The 20,744-nt window shown below is 37.8% G+C and overlaps 1 protein-coding gene across 1 annotated transcript in view; it reads left to right on the top strand.

The window, feature by feature from the left end:
* The first annotated feature begins 3,377 nt into the window (after window positions 1-3,377).
* Window positions 3,378-20,744, top strand: part of LOC139697622 (uncharacterized) — a 61,004-nt gene continuing 43,637 nt past the window's right edge. Inside the window, exon 1 of the mRNA XM_071596402.1 lies at window positions 3,378-3,481. The gene's annotated coding sequence lies outside the window, so the exon portion shown is untranslated. The remainder of the gene's footprint in view (window positions 3,482-20,744) is intronic.

Consider the following 20,744-nt stretch of genomic DNA (forward strand, 5'->3'; position numbering starts at 1 on the left):
ACGTATGTACATAATTTTGATTGGCGATGACATGTTGAAGAAAAGAGATACGTAGGAGGAATGGTGTGAGTGGTGAGAAGCAAGGAAGGAATTGGAAAAGAATCAGCATATTTGAGTGCAGGGAAGAAGAAAAGCTTCGGAAGTGAAAAGGGGTCTATTGCAGTCCCTGGTGTAAGGCTGTCTTTTGTTAGGAGAGGTAAAGAAATGTATCATTGGTCAGCCTCTGTTCATCCTAAACCTACCTCAAACGGTAGAATACCATTTAAAATAATAATTCGACATCTATTGTACAGATTTAGATCCACAGATATTTTGCTGGCAACAACACGCGCTTTCTTTAGATACTGAAATGGATCTATTGGGCTAGAAAATTGTGAAAGAGTTAATTAAGTATAACGCGTGACCACACCGTCAGTTGGAGGACGCCGTTGAGAATGATGTGACGTTTTTCTTATTGCACAGATGAAGAAAGCCCGGCCCGTATTGGTATTACTCTAGGGTGGATAATGAAAGTTGAGAACAATTTATCAATGCTAACTGCTGACCAATAATTACTCCACATCAAATTTTTTCAATTGTGCCACTAGGAGAACAATTGATGAAAAAATTGAAACACTTTTCCGTGTGGAAACAGTAATGGCTTTGTCGTAGTAGTAGTACATAGTAGCATTATACATACAGTCTCTTTCGCTAGATGCTTGCGGCTTTCTTCATCTTTGCTATTTGTTTTTGCTCGCTGTTTATAAACATGTGTGCATTACTTTTCAGCCTTCCCTCATATTTGTTTTGCTGGAGCTCATAATGATGTAATTCTTGTGAATTTCTGGCTAATTAATGCCAATCTATTGCATGGGCGTGCATATCATCATCGTCAGCATTTCACGCCTAGAATTGGTTTATTGCAGCCCTCCATTCTGCTCTATTTCATGTTAATGCCCTCAATCCTTAATACCCTCTCTGTTTTACGTCCTTAATTTGTCCTATGTATATGTCTCTTTGTCTTCCTCGTGGAATCTTTCCTTCTATTGTATTCCCAGTCAATCCATTGTGCATCAATGTGTGTCCAATCCATTTATTTCTTCTTTGCCGTAGAATTCTCTATATGGTCCTATCCTCTTCTGCTCTTCTATATACTTCCTCGTCCCTTACTTTCCATCTCCATTCAATCTTCAGCATTCTCATCCAGCACCACGTTTCAAAGGCTTCTATTTTTTGCTTGTCCACTTTTCCAATGTTTAAAGTCTCGGAAGCATAGAGCGCCATGCTCCATACGAAAGTCTTGACGCGTTGCTTCCTTGTTTCCAGCCCTATGTTCTTTGAACCTGTGTACATATACGAGTATACATATATATATATATATATATATATATATATTTGTATGTGTTTGCATGAGTGTGTGCGCTGCTGTGGGTGTAATTTTCCACGTTGCTGTTTTGCATGTGATATTGTTCCTTTTTACGGTTGGTGACCCAACACCCCCCGCCACAAACCCTTGCGGCGGCTTGCGGGGTATTATGTCGATGTACATGTATATATCAATCTACATTCCCAATATTATCGGTGGTTATTGCAGTTTTTGGTCGTCCCGAACGCTCATCATCAGGCAAGCTGATACAGCCACGTTTAAAATTAACTGCCCAAAATTTCACGCTTGTAAATGATACTGCAGAGTCCCCGTAAACCGCGTAATATATATTTCCTCAAAAAAACAAACATTTAATTACGGCTCGATAATCAATATTTTCCATTTTCAAAAAAACCCTCACACCGACCCACTAAAACGATAGTAAAACAAAAACTGAGGGTCCAAAATGGCTGAACGTTTGGTAATTATATTTCAACGCATGCTCAAATACATTCCCCAACTTTTATTGAAGAGTATTGCCTTTTTCATGCAGAGGTCAGACTCACGTATAGTATTATTGACGCGCTTAGATAGAAGTGTGTACAAAATATGCCATAGATTAAAAATTGATTTATTTTATTCAAAACAGGTAGTGTCAAAACACAGTTTTGCACTGCTCTGAAAGACTATTGCCCATGTATCACTAGTACTTTCTCATATTTGGCTTAAATTTCCTTCTTCATTGCTTCGTGCTGTCTAAAAAGCCCACCCACTCCCTTCCTCTCCTCCACTTTCCTGATGATGTCCCTTTTATCACTGCATCGTTGACATACCATGACTTTTCAATATTTCCTCCACTCATTTCCTCTGGCTTTTTCGGATTTCCCCTTCAACTTCCTCTCCTCGCCCACCCTATTAAAAACTTCGTCGTTTAATTGAAGTGGTTCCCGCTGCTTTCCATGATAGTGTTTTTAATGTGACACCATCACTTAAGTACTATCCTATTTTCTACACAACTTGTTTCTTTAATATGCTTACGGAGTAATTATGATCAATTGCAAAGTTTCTGATATTTGCTATCACACGAAAGTCTCTTTATTCAAGATATAAATGACTAAAACGACGTAAGCCAATACTTGGGTGTGACCTCGTTTTGTTACCTTTTATTGTAAGGGAAATGAACTCCGGAAGCGAAAATAACAAGAATTTTTAGCCACTATAAGATTGCCGCGACTGCGTACGAAATACGTTGGCGATGGAACAGAAAGGAGTTTTGAAACAATGAAAATTACAAGTGATTTTACGATTCTGAGGCAAAATAAAATTTTAATGATTCTATTTACATTGCTCCTTAATTTGGGCCACTGCTCCACCCACTTCTCTCAAACTACTTGATCGCCCGATAAATTTATTTCTCTCTATCATTCACCAACGTCATTTACTCTATCGGTATCTTTCTTTAGATTATATCAGTACTTCTCTCGGCATTTACTCTCTTACTGATCGCCGAGCCATGAATGATATAAATTGTTTTGTTAAAATCGTCAAGGGTTCATCATTATAGGTCATCCGAACTTCTTTCCCTATTCCGTTTTCGAGGACATTTGTGCACGACACGGTTGAATGATCTTTTGTGTCACCCCTAACATCTCAAGGCGAGAGTTGGCAATACATTGGGGTGATGCTGTTTCTGAACTAAATAAATAAATATTCTCCCCTCGATATCTATCCACCCTTGAAGTACCTACGGACGCATTCCTGACTGCCATGGATAATCGTCTGCTCCGCAGACGCAATCTCCACATTGATTGACATTCCCATGCTCCGATGAAGGCCCACGTTGAAAGCTATTTGTATGTTGCCTCCTACATCGAGCTTACACGAATAGTAGTATCTCATTCCCTGCAGATGTCGTACGGAAAACTCGGTGAGGGGCGTCATCTACCCGCTATCCTCTTGAACTACCTGTCCACAGAAGGCACATGAGCGTTCGACACGCGGACGGGGGAAACCAAAAAGACTCAGCATCGACTCGAAATCGCATTGCTTGTGATTCCACGATCGTGAAAGTGCGCTCCGGAGAGCTGAGAGCCATTCCGCGAGCCGACAAGTGGGCTGAACGCGGGCACGCAACAGGTGAGCATTTTGGTCCACGGGGCGACTACCCACGGATTTTGCCAAATTCGTCGGGTCGAATTACGGGAGGAAATTTTTTGGATGCGGATCAAGAGATGCAGTAGGGAACGTGACAGTCGCACCTTGCCAACCGAACGTGACAATGCAGCCGATAGTTAATCAGGTGACAAGAGGGTTCCGTGCGTCGATTAGGATTACTTTCACGTGTCAACAGAATTACAAATTTCGTCCTAATACCCAGTCGTGTGGCGTTAATGATGGATTGTGTAAAATGCCAGCTTTATTTTGCGATGTTTTAGGTCAGAAAGTCAAAAACCAAAACTCTGCTCTTTTTCTGATTCTGTCAAAGGATTGATTCGGATCGATGTCTTCTTAATTTCAAACGCAGAAGCCTCGACATGAATTCAAGGGTTGGTTTTAAGGATTTTTCGGTTACAAACGCTCCGGTACATGATTGTGTTTCTTGTGGAAAGCATTTAAAGATCACCAGAGCTTTCTCCGAACGGGAAAGTTAAGAGTGAAACCCTTAATCCATTAAATTCTTCCCGAAATTGTCCAACCCTTTTATATCTACCCTAATCTTCATTTTCACCCACCAATGTGCGGAAGATCAGCATTTAAAGAGCACCAGAGCATTCTCCGAACGGGAAAGTTAAGAGTGAAACCCTTAATCCATTAAATTCTTCCCGAAATTTCCAACCCTTTTATATCTACCCTAATCTTCATTTTCACCCACCAATGTGCGGAAGATCTAAAATGTCATAAGTCTTCATCGGTGGTCCGGTAACCGCTATCAATGAAACCTTTAAAGTCTTGTCATAAACTCCCAAATGAACTCTTGACCCTATGGGCCACTTTATGTCCTCACCTTCACTGTAATAATCTCATAATTATTCCCTCATATTACCCACTGAATTAATGATTGATTGAATCATTAAAAATATCTACTCGATCTAATCACTGAAATCGTTAACCGCAGTTACATTTGAAACGAGTGCTCAGATCTCAATTTCGCTCCGTATGAAAATTTCTGGCAAATATACCTGCACTTAGAGGACTCAATTACCTGACACAACCCGTATCAGTGTGAGCAGAAAGCCGCAGACAATTCGGTCAGTCTTAGTTTCAGGGTTCCTTATCAGTGATTTTATTAACTGCCAGATACCTGAGCTATATTATTTATCGGTTTCCATCTGTCTTAATATTAAATGTACAAGCATGGCATATGTCTTAGTATCTGCCTTATTATTTGATGTACCAGAGCACATCCTTTGTGCTACGGATATGGCATGAAGGAAAAAGAAATTTGTCTTATATTTGTCATGAGTTACCTCTATGGCACTATACCCCGGGTCATGCTTCCTCTCTTTCACGTTAATTAGACAAAGCATTAAATATTAATTCTTTCATTCTATAATTTATTTAATAATTAATTATACCCCATGCGTGCCTCTTGCCCCATTGTCTCAAGGAATATTTGAAGTATTTTCATAATATTTATTTCTTTTTGAAAAATGATTCTTAGGAGGCATAGCCGGCAAAGACCTCGGAGGTGATCTGCAGCGTGATTTTAAAATCACCCAATTGACAGCTTTAAGCCTTTTCAAGAATTATATTGCTATGGCGAATGATTATCGTAGACTATACACACACGTAGTATACAGTATATCCTCGCTAAAATGCTCGTATTGACATGATCGCTTAGACGATTTAATAGTTAGTTTGAATTTCAAAAAATTAATAAAATTAGCTAAGTGAATCACAAATTAACTGGTGACATGCAGAGCTAACAGTTTTTTCTGTGAACATGAATCGTACTTCGAGCAAAAAAGTACCATTGAGTATTGATTACATGCATACTATTGAATTTATCGTACGCCTACAAATTATACGTGCGTGATAGTCGTTTTCGGTCATTTTACTTTGTTATTAAAGTGGAATAGACACTCAATGTTTACGACATGTTAAAGAGACAATTGTGTGAATGAAATCGTCATGATAGCCAACAAAACGCGTTGCTGACTTTTGTGGAGGTATTTGAGTTAGTATCGACATAATTCTTTGCCGATGCATATTTACATTCAAGCACTACTTGTAATTTCAACTTTCATTTTCTCAGAATTAATGGAAAGCAAGTAATTACGGGAAAACGAGATAAGAGGAGAGGTTTTTCCTCTTACCCCCAAATATGCAGGAGCAGGATAATTATTATGAGTGAAGATAATTTTTATACTCGATCTTTACTATATACAAGAAATCTGATTCGAATCGAAGCCTACCAAACATTCCGATGCTGACTAATATACGTGTGCCAGTTCCCTTTTCCAACTGTATACTTGAAATCACGTTTCTACACACTCGATCCTACATTTCTTCCAAATTTTTAGGCAAACATACACATTGGCTTTGTGAAAAACACAGAAAAGACGGGCTCTGAAAATTGTCAAATAAATCACCAGCACTCTGAAATTCAGACTGATAGAGCAGTCGAAAAATTTCTAAAAGCGTTTAAAATGTTAGAGATTTTTCCCATTTTGTTTAATTTAGAGAAACTCATCTGGTCATTTGGTCTATTTAAGTTTCCAAGAAATGGCGACAAATGGCACTGAATAATATTTAAGCTCCTCAGCGCAAAAAGTGTGCCCTACAAGTAACAGTGAACCGGCCTAACTTCAGCCGGTATTTCGCGGGTACGTGTTCCTCTAAACTTTAAAACGCTGCGAATGAAATACGGGAAGTCTCCATTTATTTTCTCTAGACTAGGATGTATATCCCCGAATAATTTTATGGCTTATCAAATCGTGGGACGCAGAACGCATTCTATGACTCACGAGAGGAACTAAATATGCAGGTGAATGGGTGAGCGCCTGAATTTACAACGAATTAATTAGCATAAATTCCTTTGCAAAGGAGTCTCAATGAAGCAGTTTAAAATCGTCGTTCGCAGTCCATAGGTCCGGACACAAAACCAAATTACGATTCACCACTTTTATTACGGTAGATTAATGCTGTTGAAAAAAAAACTTTTCACAACCCCATGGAGAGACGGATAAATAAACCTGATTTTTGCTAGTTTTAAAATACGAACCCGGGTACCACAGGATTATTGTGCATCATTTTGTTACGAAAAAAGCTACCAAACTAGAATTACATGCTTTGCTTCTCGTATCTTAGCTCATTATCTGTTCCTGGGAATTTCTTTCATTCATTTCTCGGGATATGTCCACCCATGTAGAAATATCATCACATTCAAAAGGCATTTATTCCTTAAAGCTGAGAGATATCAAACCATAAATATAACTTAGTTGAATCAGATTGGGCATCCCTTGCATTATGCATACATGTATTCCTTGCATAATCTTGGTATGGCTGTGGATATCATGTTTTATATTTATTTTTTTCGAGGTGAAACTTTGTCATTAAATCTCTTTTGCTTGATAGAACCAGATAAATGAATTTCAGCGTTAACTCCAGCTGAATACTCCTCCAGAATCTCTGTTGAGAAGCTCTATATCTGCGAACGAGTACAATGCGAGCTTTCAACGTTCTAAATAAATCGTTAATATCTGTCCTAAAATCATAAATTATTTGATAGAAGAATTTATTTTAAATCAACTTCATAACTGAATGTCCCCATGGTTGACTATTCTTACATGATGAAAAGTTCCTTGTCAATCATAAATAATACCTTTTCCATTCGACGACTTCACTGATTTTCCCGATTCACAAGGAAATAACTACCAGCTCGGAGCTAGGATCAACCGTTAAACTCACAGAACGACATAGGTTTAATCTGGTAAAGAGAACTAAAATGAAAAAAGAGGAAGAACGCCAAATGAATTTCGAGCAGGAACTAAATAGACATCAAAGCTCGCAATTTCATATTCAGCCGTATCAAGTCGATACATATTCTTAAGCATTAACTTAATCGCTTACAGTATCCGAAAAAGATAGTTTTTGAAGAAAAGACAGAACCAATATCTCCATCCAAAATACATTTCTTGTGAAATTTTATTCGCGGGTTTTCGTTTTCACTGACTGGCGCTGATTTAACCAACGGATTAAATAAATTGAAAACATTGGATTGGTCAAAGATGACAGCAATGTTACCTATTATTATTATCGGTGATCTACCGGCTACGGTAGGTTTTTCATGGACACAAGCTACCAAAATGGTAAAGGGACGATTTCCTTGTCCCTCTTAAGAAAACACAACCCGACATCCGGCCTTACAATGAACCCCTCGCCAATTTTGCATACTTCCTTCCTCCTTTCATTTCGTCAAACATCCCTACCCTCCTAAAATTTTCCCCTCTATCACAGAAATTTACCTACATGGATTGTTGAAAAAAATCATAATAGCTATATATTTTCACTAAATATATATAGATTTAAATAGACATTATCGACTAAATAGATTAAATAGACTCCACTATAGAGAAACTCCTAAGTGGAATTATTTTCCAGTCATGAATGTTATTCAAAATTCTGTGAACGCTTGAGTAACACCACTTTTCGATGAAAGAATAGGATGTCCCTATGTAAAATTTTGACTTGTAATTGTAAGAAACATATTTGGTGACTCATTAAAATCAATTTTCAACCCAATAATATTACCTAATGTTGGCGAAATATCGTCCGAAAAATGGATACACGCGGAAGAAAACCCGAAAGAACCACTTCCTACATTACCTAATTAGTTTGTAAGAAACAAAATTAATCGCCGATTAATTATTCATGAAACGGTACAAGATGAATACCAATGAGATGTCAGAAATAGTTCCAAAAAGCATTTATATCAGATGTTACACATTTTGGAATATCCATGCCTGATAGGGAATCATTTCGCACGAGTTATTTGAAAAATATAATAAGGTGAATGGATTAACAAATAATTGAATTCAAATATGCTAATATATTGCGGTAAAATATTTTATCCTCTCGTTATATCCAAGGGATTTATCCAGAAAACAATAGCATTGTTGATTCAATCAATCAAACTAAATGTTCGTAGTAGTATTCCAGCTATGCTGACCACATGTCCCAACCGTTCCCATGGTATTTCCGAAAGAAAAACTGAAAGGAGTATGACAAACAAGTCGTCCTTGCCTCAGTGACTCAGACTTTGAATTAACGGGTTCGAGTGAACTGCGAATCAAATACCGGTAAGACTTGAGCGAGATTCCCCAGCGAATGAAATAGTCTTGGGTGCTGGGGCGTGTGACTTCAGTTACCGGCGACACAGGTTAGGAATAAGAATACGTGTATTATCCATACAGTTGGCACGTTTCACAGATATTATTATAATTAATTTAAGATAATAAACGTCATACCAATAGACCACAGGCAAAGTGATAAGTGCCACATGATGGCAATATTGATCGCAATTTCTATTCGAAGCTGTCTTTTAATGGCACTCCCACAATGGGGATTTTTAAAGAGAGAGACCTATACCCCGTAAAATATGATACCTATATTTCAGTTATCTAAAATGTCATGTTGGCATCTTCATCGTGGGTGTGAGGAAGAATAGAAGAAATAAGATGTACAGAAAGGATTACATTCTAAGAAATGCAAGGAATGACAGGGGAAAATGTTTCGGGGAAATTCAACAAAGGCAGGGTAAAAGGATCCAGGAGATACAGAGGGGAAAATGGATACTAAAATTGGTAATAGATAATAGAACGTTTAGGAAGTGACGTAGAAGGAGGAAAAGAATATGAATTTGGGTAGGAATTTAGGGAGGTAGAGAAAATATAAAGCTATATAACGAGTTATTGTAAAGTATAGTGCGGATTTGAGGGATATATTTCGTTATGTTAATCCGGACTTAGAAGTGCAATACTATCTATTGCTAGGGTCCATCCAAAATCCACCCTTAACTGATAGACTCCTGATAATCATAAGAATAATAATCTTCAACGTATCCCGCGGTACATGGCTTGGATGTATGACAGGGGCGATAGGACACAGGTATTATTTAACACTGTAATTTGATTAAATTGCAGTGTACGATATAGAAATAACAGTTGACAACTAGATCTTTTGATTGAAATTGCCGTGATCTTTAAACTTTCAACCTTCCTTAAATTTTCAACCTTAAATATTTCATGAGAAGAGCATTCTAATCAATCAGCGTTGGAGTCCATTTCCCTCACTTTAGCTTAATGATCTAATACACTGACATAGTATGGAGTCCTTATCACTATGGGCCTCAATGTCGGAAGCTAATGTCAGATCCCTGTTAACTTTCTTAATTCATTTGTCTTGCTTACTTTTTTCCAGGTGGGAACCCTTTTCTAATTTCTCCATTAACCCCAACCACACCCGAATCTTCCTATAAACAATTTTTCGCTAACCTCAAGGTTTTTTTTAATTTATCAAACCCCTTGATTAATGCCAATTCTGAGGGGTTCTAAATACTTTCTCTACATTCCGAATGTGGTTTCACCATCACGAAATAACACCTCCCGCATAATTTTTCGTTATATTTATCTAAAATCAAAGACTTTATCCAAACGGAGGGAGGGGCAAGAGAACCCAATCCTCCACCCTCTTTGTAAATTTTAGATACAATGTGAGAGATTTTTTAAATCTCAGCTAACCATTTGAAAGAACAAATAATATGGGACCGAAGAATAATACATGGCATAAGGAGGTAAAGGACAGGCAATGATTTATGAAGAAACCTCTTTTGACTTTGTTACCCACCACCAACTCCAAGAATTCCCCCTGACACCTTCAATGCGTTCAACCCGTGTAAAGAGTACAAATATAATTGAAGAGGACCTACATATTCTCTTAATGTTTGTCCCTTATGCAATGTTGGAGGTGGGTGTGTTTGACTCATATGTATATGACCGTTACTTCAGAAATAATTCAATCTACCCGTACATAACGTCTTCATTCTTCATTTCCTCCTGCAAAATTAAATTACTTAGCGTATAAAAAGTTCTTACCACGTAAATGATTCTAAACCTTTATAATACGAGTCCTAAATATTGCTTAATTCACCTGATAGAATAATTCGTAGCTCAGAACCATTTCATGTTACGATGAGAATATTACTAATTCTGACCTTTTGACCTATATAACATGTGAAAAATCCAAATTCTACCCTACAAGAAAGGATATATTTTATAAATAAACCAAATTAGTAATTTAAAAAGTGCAACTTAGTAAGTCACACATATGGCTTTAGCTAACGGAAGCCTAAGTTATAATGCAATATGAATCAAATGACATAACCTAGGATAACCTGGCAATATTATCCTTTCCCTGGGTTATATAACGTTTTGATGCAACTGCAAAAAAACAATTGTATTCATAAATCAACATTTGGACGACAATTTTGTCTCTTAGGCAAAATGCTAAGTGTTCACAGCAACCTATTGGGCACAAAGCATGTCGATGCAAATACGAAACTCGTCATGTATTCATTCGGAAAAGTATCAAATATTATTATTTTGAATACCCTTATATTTCCCAAAGGTTTGTTTGACGGTCCAGTATAGACCTCACCTCATACTAAGCCCTATACGGTGCGTGAAATTCACACGTCAAGAGGGCATTGGGGATAGCTCCTTGCCCTGTACCGCCTGTAGTTTCTCAGGAAGATCTAATTCCCGAAAAATAAAACAGCTTGGATGAAGCTGTGTGAATCTTTTGTTTACTGTGGCTGTACTTCCACTAACTAGAGGTTTTCACATCTAATTACACTCGTTCAGAGAGGGGTACTAAATGAAATGTGTATTTGATGGCATCTCGTATTCCCATCCCCAATTTAATAAATTAAATAACGAGAGTACACTTTTACAGGAAAAACACGCCTTTAATAATTGAAGGAAAGAATTGAGTTTTAACCGAAAACATTCACCAAAACAGCAATACATAATCGAATCATCCCTATCGAAGATACTCTCATTTCCAAGAATATAAAAGGTCTCAGGAGTATAAGAATATGCATCAAGAACGTATGAATCTGGCAGAGACGAAACAAGTACGCAAGAAAAGAGAGTGTTGCAATACTGAAATAAATTAGTAAAACAGAGGTAAGCTTCCTCTAAAAACTCACCATCAGACTTTAATGACTCTGTATGAGAAGGAAATGACGTGCAGGGAAGTCGGGATGTCTTTTTTCCCTTACGTATAACGATTCCTTTATATAGCCCTACTGCCGGTGACTCATAAATAAATCAGTCACATGAAAGAATTTTTAAACCCTCTTCATTAACAAAATAAAAAAAATTGAAGCAAAAGCAACGTATGAACCTATTTGCTAACTTAGATTTTTACTTCCTGGTGTATGATCCACAGGAATATTTGATGTTCCGAGAACAGTTCAATTCTGTCAGGAGTAACATGGGAAAATTTCTTCACGTTTTTCATCCTATCAAGATGGCCCTATAGCTCTAGCATTTCATTCCTCTTAAATATTAGACTACGCCTTAGAACTGGCTGAGGGGGCTGAAAGCGATTTAATAACGACGGGATTTACCTTACAGACAGTGTAATTAATGCACCCCGAATGTATTCATTAATAACGCGTACACTCTTGGGTAATTAATGATGGAAAAAGGAAAATAAAACTGTATACAGCCCCGAGCACCCGTCAGTGCTAGCCGTTCATTGAGAAAACAATCGGAGACGAATCGGCTGCAAGAAATTTCACCCGCCGTGGGCGCTAACGCAAGCGTCGTGCGCGACCTTATGTGATACACGTCTGAAGTCCGTTTGAGAGAATACCGATGCATTAGTCACCCCGACAGACGGCGAGAGGGCCGTGCGGTGAGAGCTCTCATAATGGTTAAAGTGACCGCTGCCATCTACGGAGAAGGGCGAAAGAAAGCTGACGATAGGAAAGGTCTGGGTGTGAGGGATCGATGACTATATAGGATCGCATGGACGGGGGAATGGTCGAAAGAGTTAAGATGGATACAAAGAAGCTAGGATAATAACGGGAAACGGAGGTCATTTGACCTCGGAAACTTAAGTGATTAAAGAGACTGAATGGCCAATGGCCAAATGCTTTTAACTATGACCGAAGGTTTATTCTCAAAAAAGTCTCTCGCATAAATTGGAAGTGGGTTTCTTCGGCGATGATGTTGAAAATGTATTATTAGCCCCATGGTAGATTTTGCAGGAGGGGAGGTCATGGAAATAAAGTAAAAGAGAACAAATGTTCATAACCGACATATTTAGAATGCAATTTTTACAGCGAGTGTTTGCTTACTTTATAGATTTTAGGCGAAGCGAATTCATTTTGAAAAAAGTCCTATATTTATGCTACATAACAGCTAATATCTGTATTTTGAACAGGGCGTTATTTTTCTTAAAATTTTAGCTAAAAAATATTACTTGAAGAATAGAATAAAGGATATTAACCATGATGTGAGAGATATGTGAGACAGTAAACCAATTCTAGAATTGAAATACTGATGATGTGAGACATATCGAGCTTCCATTTGATATAAAATTAAGAAGTTTTAATTGGATCTAAAAAAGTGCTAGTACTTTAATGTATGGCTAGATAATTCTCGTAGTCCTGATAGGTTGATTAAAAAGAGAGAGGCCTCATGAAAAGGGTTGTTCTTCGTTAGCTTATCTCCTTACAACCTAGTGTTTGAGGCACGGGAGTGTTAGAGGTTCCGTTAAAAATTTCAATCTGTAAGAGGTAACAAGGGCGAGCTGCTTGGTATTTCCAATCCCATCAAGATGGCCCTACGTCTCAACAATTTTATTTTTCTAAGAGCCAGTTCCTATTTTACTTTAGGAAATAGTATTAAGTTCACTTTTTTTAAATTCAGGTATTTTAGTAGTATCCCAGGGAGAAAAACTGTTGGAAAACAGCGAAGTTACTTCATTCGTCAAGAAATATCTGCTCCGACATTAAGTGAATCCTAAAATAATGCCGCACACTTAGAAGAGACGTAAGCTTTCATTGCACAATATTGTATTCTAGAACACCGTATGGAAATGACAGAACTTACTCCCATAAAGAAAGAAAATACAGTGTGAGCCACATTATTTCGGTATTTAGTTAGGTGGGTGCTTCGACAGAGATGGTCATTTTGGCTTCCATTAAGAGCAGGGCAATGGCGACGAAAGTTTTCTGTCAAGCCTTCCCCTTGGCCTTGATGCTAATTCTACAAAATTTCCTATATATTCCTAATGACCTTAGCGGTTGATCGAGTTGATGAGTACTATAACTACCATCTATTTTGATTGTATCTTAACATTATCATTATTTCCAATGTATAAGTACGCCGTCCTAAAAAAACCATCAATGGGTGTTGAGAGGCTCTCGGACGAAACTAAAAAAATCCGGTCGGTTCCAAATAAAAGATAATGTGTACCTATAGGGAAATTAATGACTAAATATCGTTTTGAGGCAACAACAAAATCGGGAAGCGTTGCCGGGAGACGAAGGGTTAAAAAAATCACGTTTCTTCTGTCCCGCGGCGGAGTGAGCATGGAGGGGAATCGGGATGTGTGGTTTAAGAAAGAAATACGTCCAAGAGCGCACGAAGCCCACCAACGAATTTCTTGGACCCGAATCCAATCCGAGGAATCTAAGAACCCACTCGGCGTGCAACCGTACTCGTGATCGCGTGAGGGAATGGACGGACTTTTCCCGAATCGCCTCTACTGGAAGCAACCGGGAGTTCGACCACTCAGGCCGGCGCCAATTCCGGACGGTTCCGTGAGGAAGGGGCGGGTGGTGGGCAGGTGCCCCAAGAAATAATAACAAAAAGAGACGAGAAGGAAATGTGGGTGGACGAGGAAGGGTTTCCCCACGACGACGCCGCGGAGGCCCGGATCCCCGTACGAGAACCTGGAGGATACCTCGCATACTTAACTATGAGAGAGAGAGTTTCCTCGTGTTGAAAAGAATCGCTCGCGACCTCGGCTGTCCTTCAAGACCATATTCGATACTCATTCACGCGCACCCACGTTACCGTGCAACTTCGGATTTCGGAGGACGATGAATACGAGATATCCTGTTCGGTATTGCGCCATGAGAACTCGCGCCATACCCTCGATGTTCAAACCTCCGATTCTGGATCGAAGATTATTCTCTCGGAATGCACACGGAATATTTTTTTCCACCGGGTCAAGCTCCCTCCGCGTTCCTTTAGGACGTTTCTCTGGGCAAATAATTACACTCCTCCTATCTTCGTCGGCGATGTTTGCCCGGCCCTGCCCTAAATTCGCGCTGAAAAGTCTCCTTTGTCTGAGGAGTCACGAAAATAGCCTCCTGAGACGCGTTGGTCGTAATCGGTTCATCCGAATATCAAGACTCTATGCGCGATTTGTGAAGTTTATCTTTTCCGTCCTCGACGATCCAAATAAGAAAATAAGAAGACGGCAATGGTGAGGGTAATGCTGAAAAAGCGAGGAAGAAGGAGGAAGAGAACAGGCATTTTGGGTTAAGCTCAGAGAGGTTGAAAGCATTCAGAGTTGAGGAATGAATTTTTATCATATTTAGCATTGGGTTCGAGTGTACACGTATTTGGGGTATTATTAGTTAGACCTAAGGATTAAAGCAGTGTTTAGTGCTGGGGTACATCGAACATATACCCAAACGCGGTGGACTACTGCTAATCCTCGATGTATGTACTTTATCTTCCCCGAGCTACACGTATAACCTCGCGCGTTACTCTCGCATCCGTCGCTGACCCAGATAGCCAAAAGTGTCATGGCCATGTTCGTTGTAGTGGCTTTGCATGTTAAAAATTCACCCATGTTCGCCAATTCGGTATTCACTTTCACCGTCCCCCTGAATATTTGCCTCATCTTAAAAATCATAGGATGTTCGATCGATGAAAATGAGAGAGTTATATTTTTAGACTTAGAGGCTGTTTCAAGTCAAGGAAAAATAGGACTAGTCGCCTTGGGTCCCGCGTCAGTTGGAAAAAAATGTCACAGCAAGCTTGAAGGAGTCTCACTATTGAATCAAAATCACTTGTATTAATGACGAGTTACGAGCTCGTATCTTGCTAAATACTCGGGTGTTACCGGAGAGCACAGGGTATTCGCGGTACATTTTTTAACGTCCATACTTTAACTCGCGATACCATAGTAATTTGAAGATGAAATTTATACCATTGTTATGGAAACTGAACAACTGGCAAATTCATTTCAATCTAACGCATTATATTCAACACCAAGGTAGACATCGGGAAAAGAAAATGGAGCATTTGGCGTGTTATTTTTGAAAATAGTGGATCAAATCACTCAGCAAAACCCTTTTATATTAACCTAAGGTACCCCAAAAGAGAAATTACAACTTCTCACATGTGCAGTTACGACGATCTTTAAAAAAATATACGGGTAGTACTCGTAATGCTGGTCTACAGCCAAAATGACGAAGGTAAAGCACACCGCTGTTACTGTTAACATCAACCCATTTACAAGTTAAGTGATTACTGCTCTTAAAAAAATCACATATCTCATTGAAACTCTATCCCACTATTCAAATCGCCAGATGATAAGGGATTCACCGGTGAAATAATATATAACGATAATTCTGCCACTATTGCACTTGGAGTGAGATATATTCTTCTCGAACATGACACCTTGACGCGGAGATTTCAACGATCGAATACGAATGAGCCATTCTCATTCAACTTTCACACCTTCGCTCGAAATAATTCTTCCAAATACTTCGCTGATTTTTTACTTCAAGGAAATTAGCATTGAATTAGGTAAGATCCGCAAGTAATAACTTCTTGCTTATCTATATTCTAAAAATCTACATCTGTGTTTTTATATATTTGTGCGTCGCCGAAGAGCGTTCCATTTCGAACAATATATATATATATATATATATATATATATATATATATATATATATATATATATATTACCTAAGAACATACAAGACACAATCATTAGTCAGAGACAAAAGAGTCAAATCATAAAGTGAGAGACAAAATTTTAAAAAGGAGTATTCGCTTTCAATTAATGTACCAGGATAAATTTATCATGATTAAAATTTTGATATTTATTTAAATAGCTAACAGATATGGGAAAAGTATTGAAATACTCTGTTAGAAGAGAGAATGTTTGGCAAGGTAGGTAAGATGAGGTAGATAAAATAAAAGAATACGCATTTATAGAAAGCATGAAGAAAGGTTGAAAGTACAAGAAGATGAAGAATGATTTTGTGCAATGTAAATTGCTAGAGAATTTAATGCAATGTTGAACAGCACTTTCAAAAGGTTTATGTTCAAAGTTCCTAAAATAGCCACGACACTGTGTGGTGATTCGGCTGACTCCATCCAAAACCTATCAATAAAACAAATAACAATAAAAACAAATAGGCGATAATATTTACATTTTTTACTTCAGGAGCTTATATTTCTTTTATATTTGAAAACTTCACATGCACAGTGCTTGGGCTATACCCTCCGGGTCTAAAAGCCTAATAGTTTTCCAAGTAGGAGCTTGTTATCATAATTTTGCGGGGTTATAAGATTTAAGTATAGGTTTCAACAAAGTATTGATATTAGTATCTTTAGTACCCTGAAAGCCACCGCTAGGGGGTGTAGCAGGGAGTGAATACACACCATAGTAATTGTGACCCGAATATTTTTACGCCTAACGCGCTCGACCAACGTTATTCTCATCCCTTATCGTTCAAGGAAAAAATGACACCTAAAATCTATCTATTCTACACTTAATCTCTGTAATTTTATTGACATGACAAGAATGTTTAACGGCAACAAATATATCGCCTCCGATTCTATTTTATCTGTCGTTTATGCAAACGGAAAATGATTTTGGGAAACTTTCACCGTCGGTGATTTCAGTAAATAACCAGCTTTATGTTCCAATATCTGTGCCGGTGCTTTGAATAAGGCGATGATACGTATTCTGCGACTAAATTTTTTCAACTTCGGCTATTGACTATCAATACAGATAATATTTCCTTGGCATTTCGGTTGTTTGAATTTTTGACAGGGGTCGTTTTCTTATTAAAATTGAATCCCTTATAAAATTTCCCGTCCGATGCTATCTGATTCATTTTGAGGGAGCTATTGTATGTATCTCTAGCTTTGACCCTCACTTCATTTAAAGCTAAATTATTTGGCAATGAAGACTTTAGTGATCCATTATTTGACCAATACGTTGACCTACCCTTTAATCTAAAAAGGCCCTGCAGTGTCCCAACCAAAATCCATTGATGAAACAGTAAAAATTTCCAGTTCACGAAGAAGTCGCATGCCTCACCTTTTATTACGTTATTGCTTTAGCCATATCTGAGCGAAACATTGATGATAGGCAAGTTGTTACAAATGTATAATTTTTGCATCGCACAACTGTGAGCGATTTTAATTATTGCATATCAGATTGGGCTCTTCAGCGCTTTTCTTTTCTGTTGAGAGACGCTATTTTCCTCGATCGGAAGCTATTTATTTTTTTAGGTATAAATAGAAAACAATGAAATAACTGCCGATATAAAACAAAATATTTTTAATGTGTGGTTAATTAATGGGAATGGTTCAAAGCTAATTCGTCAAGGTAATGTGAACTTGCCGTTGTACTTAAAATCGGTTATTTATTTTTTGGGTAAATTTTGCAAAGTAAAGTCTAACCCCTTGTACCAAATTTCATTAATATAAGTCAACATTCCATGGTAAAAAAGTTTTTACGGTTAAAGCTAATTCAAGTAATAGCGTGAATTTTTTCAAAGGAGAACGCCGCTAGGTATCTGCGATTAAATTGCCAAAGTGATCTCTTTGCACATTTAAACACGCACACGAAATTATATTTTTTTATATTTTTAAAATTCTGTATCCCTTATGTGTGCGTGTGTGCATACATCCTCGACACGCTTTACTTTGACCTCTCAGACTTACGTTCTTGCTCTCAAAAATTTTGGGATATCGAATAAGAGATCATAGCAATTTATACTTACAAGGACTGAAAACGGATTGGTTCCGAAGGCGTATTATCTCGTATTATACACCATGAAAATCCTTGGGGGGGGGGGGCAACTTTAATAGAGGTACTGGAAAAAAGACGATTGTTCCCAGTTCATAATCATACTTAATCAACATCGACCATGTTGTCTGACGGGTTTTTATAAAAATGAATTCCTTCCATTGCATGTAATATACATCATTCAGCTCCACGTATTCAGCTCTCTTCATTCCTTCTATAAAGGCCCATTCTTCCCTCTTTCTCTCTTCATCTACATCACTCATATAACATTCTAATACCCATCATGATCTTTAAATAATTAATTCGTTTTCAGTGCATTCTCAAAAAATTCCAATTTTATTGCGAGAAATTTTTTAATAGCCCCCTTTTCACTTATGTCGGGAGAGGAGCAAAGTGCACACTCCCTTAAACCCCCTTTCGCGGCGTTCATATTAACCACTTAAAACTTAACACTCACTTTTAACAAAGCGGGAGAAAGTAATCTCTCGCTCAATTATGGCTTACTCACTCGTTTAAAATCTCATCCGGATTTAATCAGAATTCGTATAATTTTACGTGCGGGCTTCGGTTACTTAGAATTTTAGCTTTCACACGAGAAATTCTTTACGCGAGGCTTCCAACAGCGTAGTGACTAAATTGAAGGTTGATTTTTTTTTGTTGGAATCGGTGGCGATTCATGTATTTGTACAACCACGCATACTTACGAACAGGACCGGTCGGTGAGAGTGGCGAGATTTCATTTGGACAACTCCGTCACACGTCTAAATTTTCCTATGATTCCAATTTCTACGAAGTTAGTTCGGCCCTGTTTATATTTGAATACCCACCACTTCTAGTTGAAGCCAAACATACGAAAAAGCATTACGTGTGTTGAGTTAACGGAAAATATAATGCAAAATGTGTGCTAAAAATACATTATTTTCTAATAGCTTACAAATCAAACTTCTTAACCAAACGGATTCCTCCAAGAATATTGACATTTATTTAAAAAATATCGCTCTGAATTATTATAAGTTAGGATATGAATCTTCAATATCTAATTCTTATAATAATATAAAAACATAATGGCATATTCTTGCGCTGATTCATTATTATTAGTAGCAAAATCGCACCGATAAACCCTCCAGATCGCTAATGGATACCGAAAAATTTGATAACTGAAAAGGATATGCTTGGCATTAATTTTTGCGTGACATGGTTTGAAAATTCTTTTGTTTAAAATAATTTTTCAGGCTTCACAATTGCTCTGTGAACTTTAAAGCTGAATAATTTCAGCTAAAATCTGACGAGGGATCAGAAATTCACGAAGTATCTGGCTTATTTTAGGGGTTACAACATTGAATTGGTTTTTCAAACACCTCATTTGATGTGCCAAGCAGACACTAATCTCACATAAAAAGGGGAGAAAATCGTAAAAATTTATGAGCCAATTGCATGTAGTATATATATTTTTACAATTTTAAATTCGATAACAAATTTCAGATCCTCCCCTCAAAGAATGACGATGGCTCAATTACTTTCCAAAACTAAAAACCTGCAACTTAAGCATAATTAGGGCTCCTATTGTTAATTTCACGGTGGACAAATTCTTGGAGGGTGGTAAAAATCACATTTGAGGTCTATGAATTGAAAGGAACAACTCACATCCCGCTCTTCATATTCGTAAATACGGGTGAGAAAGAGGGTCCTTACCGTTTAGGAGATGCCCTTAGATCAGATAACCGAAGGATGTGTATCCAAACATAATTAAGCCTTCCCAAGAAATCCTACAATGCTGAATTTGAAGGGCTATGTTTGGCGAAAAACAAAGTGAAACGACGTGATAGTTTTTTGGAAAAAAAACCTCTCGTAAGCTGTCAGAAATCACTCTGACAAAATTTATACTAGGATGGAATGGTTGTCAAAACCAAATTGGGATGAAACTGATATTTGTTAAGAGAAAATACTACCTTACGGTTGTAATTTATTTACGATTCTCCCTTTCTGCCAACATTTTACTTATGCCTGAGCGTCAAATGATAGATTGCACGAATTAGGGACATTTTACTAACTAAATTTAGTGGCACGAGTAATAAATATATTGTCATTGGGCAATATTGATAGCGATAAGTTTCAGATACTTATGTCCAAGGATTTCCTCTATTCAAAGAATTCATCACTTTAAACGAGTGAAAAGGGGGTGGTTTATTTACCTGAAGAGCGGCCTTATTTGAACAAGAACTTATCGGCATGCAAGGCTGGTGAACCTATTTGAACCTCCCAAAGTTTATCTAGCAGAATTATCTCGTTAAACTGCTTCGACAAACAGTGACTT

This window comes from Hetaerina americana, unplaced genomic scaffold (assembly GCF_022747635.1).
Source record: "Hetaerina americana unplaced genomic scaffold, ioHetAmer1.1.p SCAF_8, whole genome shotgun sequence".
Taxonomy (NCBI): Eukaryota; Metazoa; Arthropoda; class Insecta; order Odonata; family Calopterygidae; genus Hetaerina; species Hetaerina americana.